Here is an 8,093-nt window from a genome sequence, read left to right as displayed (position 1 = left end):
ATCACCAGGGTCATCGCGGCTGATCTTATAGCGCAATGCACCGCATACCTGGCAAGCGTTCAAATCCCCGTACTCACCGCAGTAGAGGATGCAGTCATTAGGGCATGCATGTATCTTCTGCACCTCTAACCCTAGAGGGCAGACAGCCTTCTTTGCTTCGTACGTACTCTCGGGCAATTCGTTGTCCTTTGGAAGCATATTCTTTATCATTACCAACAACTTTTCAAATCCCTTGTCAGATACACCATTCTCTGCCTTCCATTGCAGCAATTCCAGTGTGGTGCCCAACTTTTTCTTGTCAGCTTCGCAATTCGGGTACAACAATTTCTTGTGATCCTCTAACATGTGCCGCAAGTTCTTCTTCTCCAAATCACTTGCGCAGTTTCTCTTTGCATCGGCAATGGCCCGACCTAGATCATCAGCGGGCTCATCTGATGCCTCTTCTTCAGCTTCTTCCCGCATTGCCGGCTCAGCTTCTTCCCCCATTGTTGTATCATCGTATTCAGGGAACCCATGGCCAGGATAGCTGTCGTCGTCCTCTTCTTCTTCATTGTCTTCCATCATAACCCCTCTTTCTCCGTGCTTGGTCCAAACATTATAGTGGGGCATGAAACCGGACTCAAACAGGTGGACGTGAATGGTTCTTGACGTAGAGTAATTGTGATCATTCTTACAGCCAGCACATGGACAAGGCATAAAACCGCTTGTTTGCCTCAGCCGCAAGCAAAAAAGTATGCATGCCATTAATGAACTCGGGAGAGTATCGGCCATCATACATCCATTGTCTGCTCATCTTCATTACACAACACCGAAAAGACCAAATTAATACAAGTTCATACATATATATAGTTCATACAACACTTAAATGCAACAAACAAATAACTCTCTAGCTAAAGCATTTAAATGCAACAACAAATGTGATCAAGATCGCAACTAAGGTAACAATTGATCCAATAGCATAATGATACCAAGCCTCACTATCAATGTCATATTTTCTAATCTTTCTAATCTTCAAGCGCATTTTCTCCATCTTGATCTTGTGATCATTGACGACATCGGCAACATGCAACTCCAATTCCATCTTCTCCCCCTCAATTCTTTTCAATTTTTCTTTCAAATACTTGTTTTCTATTTCAACTAAATTTAACCTCTCGACAATAGGGTCGGTTGGAATTTCCGGTTCACATACCTCCTAGATAAAAATATCTGTCAACTTGATGGGCATAATTTGTCATAAACACGAAATGCAACAACTAGTTTTAAAAGAGAATATACCACATCCGAATCATAACAAGGACGAGGGCCGACGGGGACGGATATCAAAACCATGGCACTATTTATAACAAACAACGTACGGGTAAGATAATTATACGAGTAACTATATATCCAAATCACACAAACATCAATTTGGTAATGTAAAACATTCATGAACAAGAGGCTCACCACAAGGTGGTGCCGGCAATGGGACGGTGCGGGCGATCGACGGTGGTTACGACGGAGATTTAGAAGGCACTAAGTAAACCACACCTACAAATGCAAACTAAGTGTTATTTTTGACCTCAAATTGCATATAAATCAAATACTAGCACATATAATTCCTCCCAAATTTCTAAACTCACAAATCAATCACTATATAAAGCATTGCAAGAGCTAATCTAGCAATGAGAGATGAAAGGACAAAGTTGCTAACCTTTGTGATCATTTGAATGGATGGGGGCCTTCAAATCTTGACAAATTTTGGGCAAAATGTGTGATGAGCTTGAGAGGAAAAGGGGAAGAACAGAGAGGAGAGGGGAAAGGGGAAGAACAGAGCGAGCTCGGGTGGACGAAGGGTTTATGTAGGACGACCTTTAGTACCGGTTCGTGATACGAACCAGTACTGAAGGTGCTGCAGGGGCCCCAGACCACTACAAGAAATATGTCAACTTGTGACCCTCACTATTGGCCGCTGAAAGGTCATAGTTTTTCATTTGCGACCTTTTTGTGACCAAAAACAGAAGGTCAAAAGCTGGCAGTCGTAAACTGAAATTAGTGACCTTCTCTGTGATATGTAAAAGGTCGTTGGTTCTTCGACCAAATTTTTAGTCACTAGCAACCTCCTCAGGCCACGTAGGCATCCAGCATGGCAAGCTGACGTGGCACAAGAATCAGCCCGGTCCGATTCAGCGTTTTACATAGGCCGAGCCCAACAATTCAGCATTTTTAATGTATTTTTTCCTGTTATTTTTTACTAGCTACATGGGCTTGGGCCATTGGTTCAGCCTTTTTTGCTTTCTGAAGTGCAGCCTTTTCACATTCTATATATTTTTTATTTTCGGGTTTTCTTTTTTTTTGTTACATTCAATTTTCAGATTATTGTAGTCAACTGGATGCACATTGTCAGATTCTTCTAGGCACTAGATCCCAAACATCAGGTAATTTTTCACAACTTGTAACTCAATGATATACCAATCAGAGAACACATTTTAAATATATTCAAATAACAGCCAAATCACCAATATACCAATCAAGTTTATTACATTCCACCAATCACAATATAACCATACAATATTACACCAATCACAATATAGCACTCTACAGATAAAACGCTCAACAAGTACAGGCACGTCTCCAACACATTAGCACCTTAGCGCCTTGAGCCTGCAAAACATCACATCCAGCCACATATTAACGATCAAATCAATTCACCCCTTGACGGCAATAAAAAACGGTGCTCATGTATGAACGAAAATAAAATAAACAATCTTTGAGGCCATAGCATGTGCTACAAAAATCTTAACAAATGCATAGATGTCCACACAGAGCACATCCTACATGCACCAAGCATCAGGCATATGTTCAAGAAGACAAGTAATTTGAGATGGAAACAAGTACAGCTAACAATCTGACATGTGTAGTAGCACCAGCAAAAGAGCAAGACATGGAAGAATTTACAAGAACAACACCCTGGGAGTCCAATTACATGTACATGAGGTACTGCTGCTAGTGTATAACAAAGCATGAGTCCAGCTTGTGTAGGAGCAGAGCATGAGTCCAACAAAGCATGCTATAGGAGCAGAAAAGAGGGAGCTAGGGGTAGGAGATGGAGCCAGCTCACCGAAGAACTTGGGAGTCCAGCTTGGGTCCTTGTTAATCTGCTGCTGCTCCAGTAGCTCTCGTGTGCGGGTATAAGATCAGATCCAACTGACTGGAAGCGGCCGTTTGTCGAGCGATCTTTCATTTCCTGGTCTGCAACAAGAGGTAAATGCTAGAGATTAGCAACTGCTGCCAAACCCAATGTGACAAAGAGGTAAGCACTATAAACTGGATTTATAAAAATTAACAGTATAAGTAAAAGGCAGAGCCTGTGCAAGTTTATCAGTACAAACTGGATTTATAAACAAAATCTAATGGTATAAACAAAAGGCAGAGACTGTAATGTGCAAGTTTAGCACTATAAACTGAATTTATAAACAGAATTTAACAGCACAGACAAAATGCAGATACTATGTACTGACTACTGTGCTAGTTTAAGATGAACTTTGTTCAGTGCTGCTGATGAATCTTGTGCTTGTTCTAGCCGAGGAGAACTGAGTAGTGAGCTATGTACAAACAAAAGTGGAGACTATATACTGGGTACTGATGCACTATTCTATGATCTGAGTTCCCCCACAATTTCATGTACTAGGATATACATCAACCAGTATAAATGAAACGAAGAGAAAAGTCTATAGCTTAGTTCTAGAGGTGCTGAACCGTGGTGAGAAGTGAGCTGCTGAAGCCGGACTGAAGGAGCAGCTGGGAAGCAGAGAAGTCGGACTGGGACTTGACTCTCGAGTAGAAGGGCTTGGCCGTAGGGGATCTAGCCGTCGAGCTTGAGGGTCACAGGGCCACAAGGGTGTGGATCTTGTGGGTCGCCGTCCTACTAAGAGCCCACGACGGAAGGGTGTCGTCAACCAGGGAAGGGTGTCATCGACCAGGGAAGGGCGTCCAGATTCTATCTTCTGCAAATCACAATAAACTCCAGTCACATTGTGTAGTATATCAAATATAAGCAACAATGCAGCAGCTGAAACCACTACCTAACTAATTTGTAGGAAAGCTCATGATGTAATCAAACATTTACTTAAGGACTAGGTTATTGATTACAAGCTAGGTGAAATGCAAACATACTCCTATTGTAGTGATGGATCCCAACTTGTTTAAATTAGAGTAGTTCGTCTAATTTGCACAATCCAGAGAGAAATATGTGCATGTCTCGGATTGATTTGGGTAGTCAACAGAAGTGATTTGCATGTTGTGTATGTAAATGTAAAGTTCTTTTAGGTACAGTACAAATGGGTACTCCTGCTGCTTAATGATGCATCTTAATTAAGAAAAAATCAGTTAATTTAATGATGCATCTTAATTTCTCATAAATTTGAAGAAAGCATCAATGCTGACAATAGGGAGTAAATCAGTTAAGAAATGTTTCAGTGTTGATCATGATCATGTACACTACTGAACAATGAACAAGAGGAGAAGAGAATAGAATAGAGAAGAGAAGAACACTAAATTCCTACACTACTAAACAAGAGCAGTACACTATTAATGCACTTGCTACTCCAGTAATCGGAAGCAATACTCCAATACTGCTGTATTGGAAACAACACTGCAGTAGTTCAAGCAGTACTTCAGTACTGTAGTTCAGTGGAGTAGCTGCAAAGAATTAACACTAAGCATAAGATACACTAAAGAACTTTCAGTGGAGCAGCTACACATAATTAAGAAAGCATCAGCAAGTTAACAAGCTACTGAAAAACTACTGCAACCAAAACAGTACTGCAAAATACAGAATTTGCAAAAATTTGTAAACTGAATTTTTTGCCAAGGAAACAAAAATTTATAGCTTCAGGCCTACAGAATAGCTTCAGGCTGGAGCACTACAGTGTTGGTTAGACTTCATATAGCTTCAGGCTGGTTGGAGTACTGCAGCAGCAACCATTTCATGGTTAGACTACTCCATTTGCAGTAGCCAAATATTCATATATCTACAGTAGCTTCAGGTTGGTTGCCTGACTAAATAGTCATCCTCTCGTGAGGATTCTGCAGCAAAAGAGTTGCTGCTTAGGTAGTGGCAATAGTTGACCCTGCGCTAAATTGCTCTTTGCAATTTTGGACTGAATGTATTGAGATGTTTAGCTACTGTCAGCAGAGTTGCAGAGTAGTGATTTACGGATGGGGTGTGATGGGCTCACCAAAGTAGAAGGTGGCGTACTTGGCGCAGACCTCGCCGCAGCGGTCGTAGGCATCGCCCAGGAGGCCCCAACCGAGTGCTTGTTTCAGCACCAAGTTAAATTAAGTCAAGCATGTAAGTAGATTCAGACCAGCAGCATACCAAGCAAAAAATGAAGTATGGCTCTGAAGGGAATTCTGGTGATCGTCGGAGCATCCTGTAATGTTTAGAACCCCAAGATAGTGATATCAGTGCAGGACTGGAACAAAGAATGATGGCATACTAGACGAACAGTGAGTGGCAGAACAGAGCAAACATATATCAAGGTAAAGGTGAATCTATCTATGCACCATGATTCTTTTGTCCAGGAAGAGATATCATCTGAACTGTAGTCGACCTAGAGTGTACGAGGGCATAGTATTTGTCTATCCAGAATATACTACCGAGTGTTGTATTCTTTTTCCAGAAGAAAACATTAAGCTATCTATCTAGTACAGTAGCTGCTAGCCATGAGAGCGGTGAAGATTGAGGTGACCTGAGCAAGCGCCAAGGACTATGGTCAGTCGATGATGCTGAACCCGGTGGCCCCATTTGTTCGCTGGTCATGGTCGCCATGGTTCCAAGGTCCTGCAGAAATTGGCAGCCACTCTGTTTCAAAGCTCCCCCGTGGCGCCTAATCAAAACAGAGCAAGAATGGGGATCTAGCACACGGTGGATGCGAGCTAGGACAAAGTGGGGGAGGCGATTTACCTCATGTCCTCGATGGACGAACGCGGTGGATCTCAGACGAACAGGTCGCAGTCGTAGCTCTCCACGCCCCCGCCGTCAGCGATGACGCGCGTCTCCCCGTCCTTGAGCATCTTCCGCGCCATGGCTTGGACTCCGGTCAGCCGCAGAACAGAACCCTAGGACGACGCTTGGGGGCGCAGGCGTGGGGGTGAGACATGGATCAGATGCCCACGGGCATCGCGTGGCGGCGGCGACAACGGCGAACGATGGAGGGATGCGTGGCCGCCGCGAGGGTTTTGGGGGCCGGGCCGACGCCGTAAGTGCTCGGAACGGCGGCGCCGTCGCGCTCCGGGCGCGGTCGTCGGAGGCGCTGTGGAGCAAGCGTGGATGGTACGAGGTCGTGGAGACGAGGCTGCGGTGCCGGCGCGAGGGTGGATCGAGGGGAGGAGACGAGGCTACGGTGCCAGTGGTGGGTGGGTGTGGGTGGCGGCGTGGTTGCCTCGTTGGGATCTGGGGGATCGAGGGGAGGGTGAGTGGGTAGGTTAGGGTTTCTGTTTCTCGGGAGAAGCTCCGCCGTTGGATGGACGCGCGATGTATGGCTCAGATTGCTCCAATTTGGTGATCCGCGTGAAGGCGGTTCCTTGCGTCTCATTGGCCGGCTGTCTCACGCTTGCATCTCAAAACATTGAACTCAAATCTCTGAATATTTTTCAAAAAAACATAACAATGGCATAGTTTATCAAAATGATCTCCTATTTCGCATAAGTATGCATCTTGGAATAGCAAACAATGTTGCCAAATAGAGCTTTCATTTTCTTTGCACAAAAAACTCATTTTTCATTTTTTGAGTGCCCAAAATGAGCTTTTTTGGAAGAACCTACCATATATTTGTTGTAAAATTGGAGCAAATCAATTTTATAAAATATTAGGCCATATTTAATGCACAATTGATCAAATGGTTTGGTGTCAAAAACTTTGATCCACCTCTCGTGAAAAGAAACAAATTTTCCGCCGGTTTAGTTGGAAGTGGGTCAAGTATGAACTGCAGCTACCTCGTTGTTTGCTCTTTATTTTTTCAAAAATCATTTCCAGGTACACAAGTATCTATTTAATCATAGAAACATAAAAACTTTTCCAAGATTCAACCATTAGCTAGGAACGGTCATTCCCGCCGTTTTGACCGCATTTTGAAACGGGCATAAAAAATTCAAAAAAAATCAAAAAATTGGGAAACCTTCGCATTGTGTCATTATATGTGGCCAAGTTCCCAGGAAAAATAACAAACTTGTAATACGGTAATTATTTTAAAACAATGTTCTCAGAAACGAGCTATCACGTGTGGAGATCAATGGCTTTCAAGCCAAATGATCAATCTTATGGCCACATTCATGGCATAGTTTGTTCAAATGATCTCATATTGTGCACAAGGGTGCATATTGGAATGGCAAACAATGTTGCCTAAGGAAGTTTTCATTTTCTTTGGACGAAAAAATCATTTTCCATTTTTCGAGTGCCCAAAAGGAGGTTTTTTGTGAAGGACCTCCCAAATAATTGTTGCAAAATTGGACCAAATCATTTTTATAAAATACTAGGCCATATTTAATGCACAATTGGCCAAATGGTTGGGTGTAAAAAGTTTTGATCCACCTCTCGTGAAAAAGACAAATTTCTGCCGATTTAGGTGGAAGCGGGTCAAATTTGAACTGTAGCTGCCTTATAGTTTGCTCTTTATTTTTTTCCAAAAATCATTTCTAGGTACATAAGTATCTATTTAATCAGAGAAACAACAAAAAATCCAAGATTCAACCACTAGCTAGGAACGGTCATTCCCGCCGTTTTGACCGCATTTTGAAACGGGCATAAAAAGTTCAAAAAAATCAAATAATTGGGAAACCTTCGCATTGTGTCATTATATGTGGCCAAGTTCCCAGGAAAAATAACAAACTTGTAATACGCAATTATTATAAAAAAATGTTCTCAGAAACGAGCTATCACGTGGGGAGATCAATGGCTTTCAAGCCAAATGATCAATCTTATGGCCACATTCATGGCATAGTTTGTTAAAATGATCTCATATTGTGCACAATGGTGCATATTGGAATGGCAAACAATATTGCCTAAGGAAGTTTTCATTTTCTTTGGACGAAAAAACCATTTTCCATTTTTCGAG

General features: G+C 42.5%; 1 long non-coding RNA gene across 3 annotated transcripts; it reads right to left on the bottom strand.

The window, feature by feature from the left end:
• Positions 1 to 2,445: 2,445 nt before the first annotated feature.
• LOC109741172 (uncharacterized) lies at positions 2,446 to 6,443 on the bottom strand. Of its 3 annotated transcripts, XR_002227514.4 has the most exons (7): positions 5,945 to 6,443; positions 5,730 to 5,821; positions 5,217 to 5,411; positions 4,563 to 4,677; positions 3,736 to 3,983; positions 3,098 to 3,228; positions 2,446 to 2,640 (listed from the first exon to the last, which is right to left on the bottom strand). It is a non-coding gene; the product is annotated as an uncharacterized lncRNA (long non-coding RNA). The 3 variants fall into 3 exon arrangements; XR_005758002.3 differs by lacking the exon at positions 4,563 to 4,677 and having other exon boundaries at positions 5,730 to 5,867; XR_002227513.4 differs by lacking the exon at positions 4,563 to 4,677.
• Between the last annotated feature and the right edge of the window lie 1,650 nt (positions 6,444 to 8,093).

This window comes from Aegilops tauschii, chromosome 1 (genome assembly GCF_002575655.3).
Source record: "Aegilops tauschii subsp. strangulata cultivar AL8/78 chromosome 1, Aet v6.0, whole genome shotgun sequence".
Taxonomy (NCBI): Eukaryota; Viridiplantae; Streptophyta; class Magnoliopsida; order Poales; family Poaceae; genus Aegilops; species Aegilops tauschii.
This window is presented reverse-complemented; position numbering and strand designations above follow the sequence as displayed.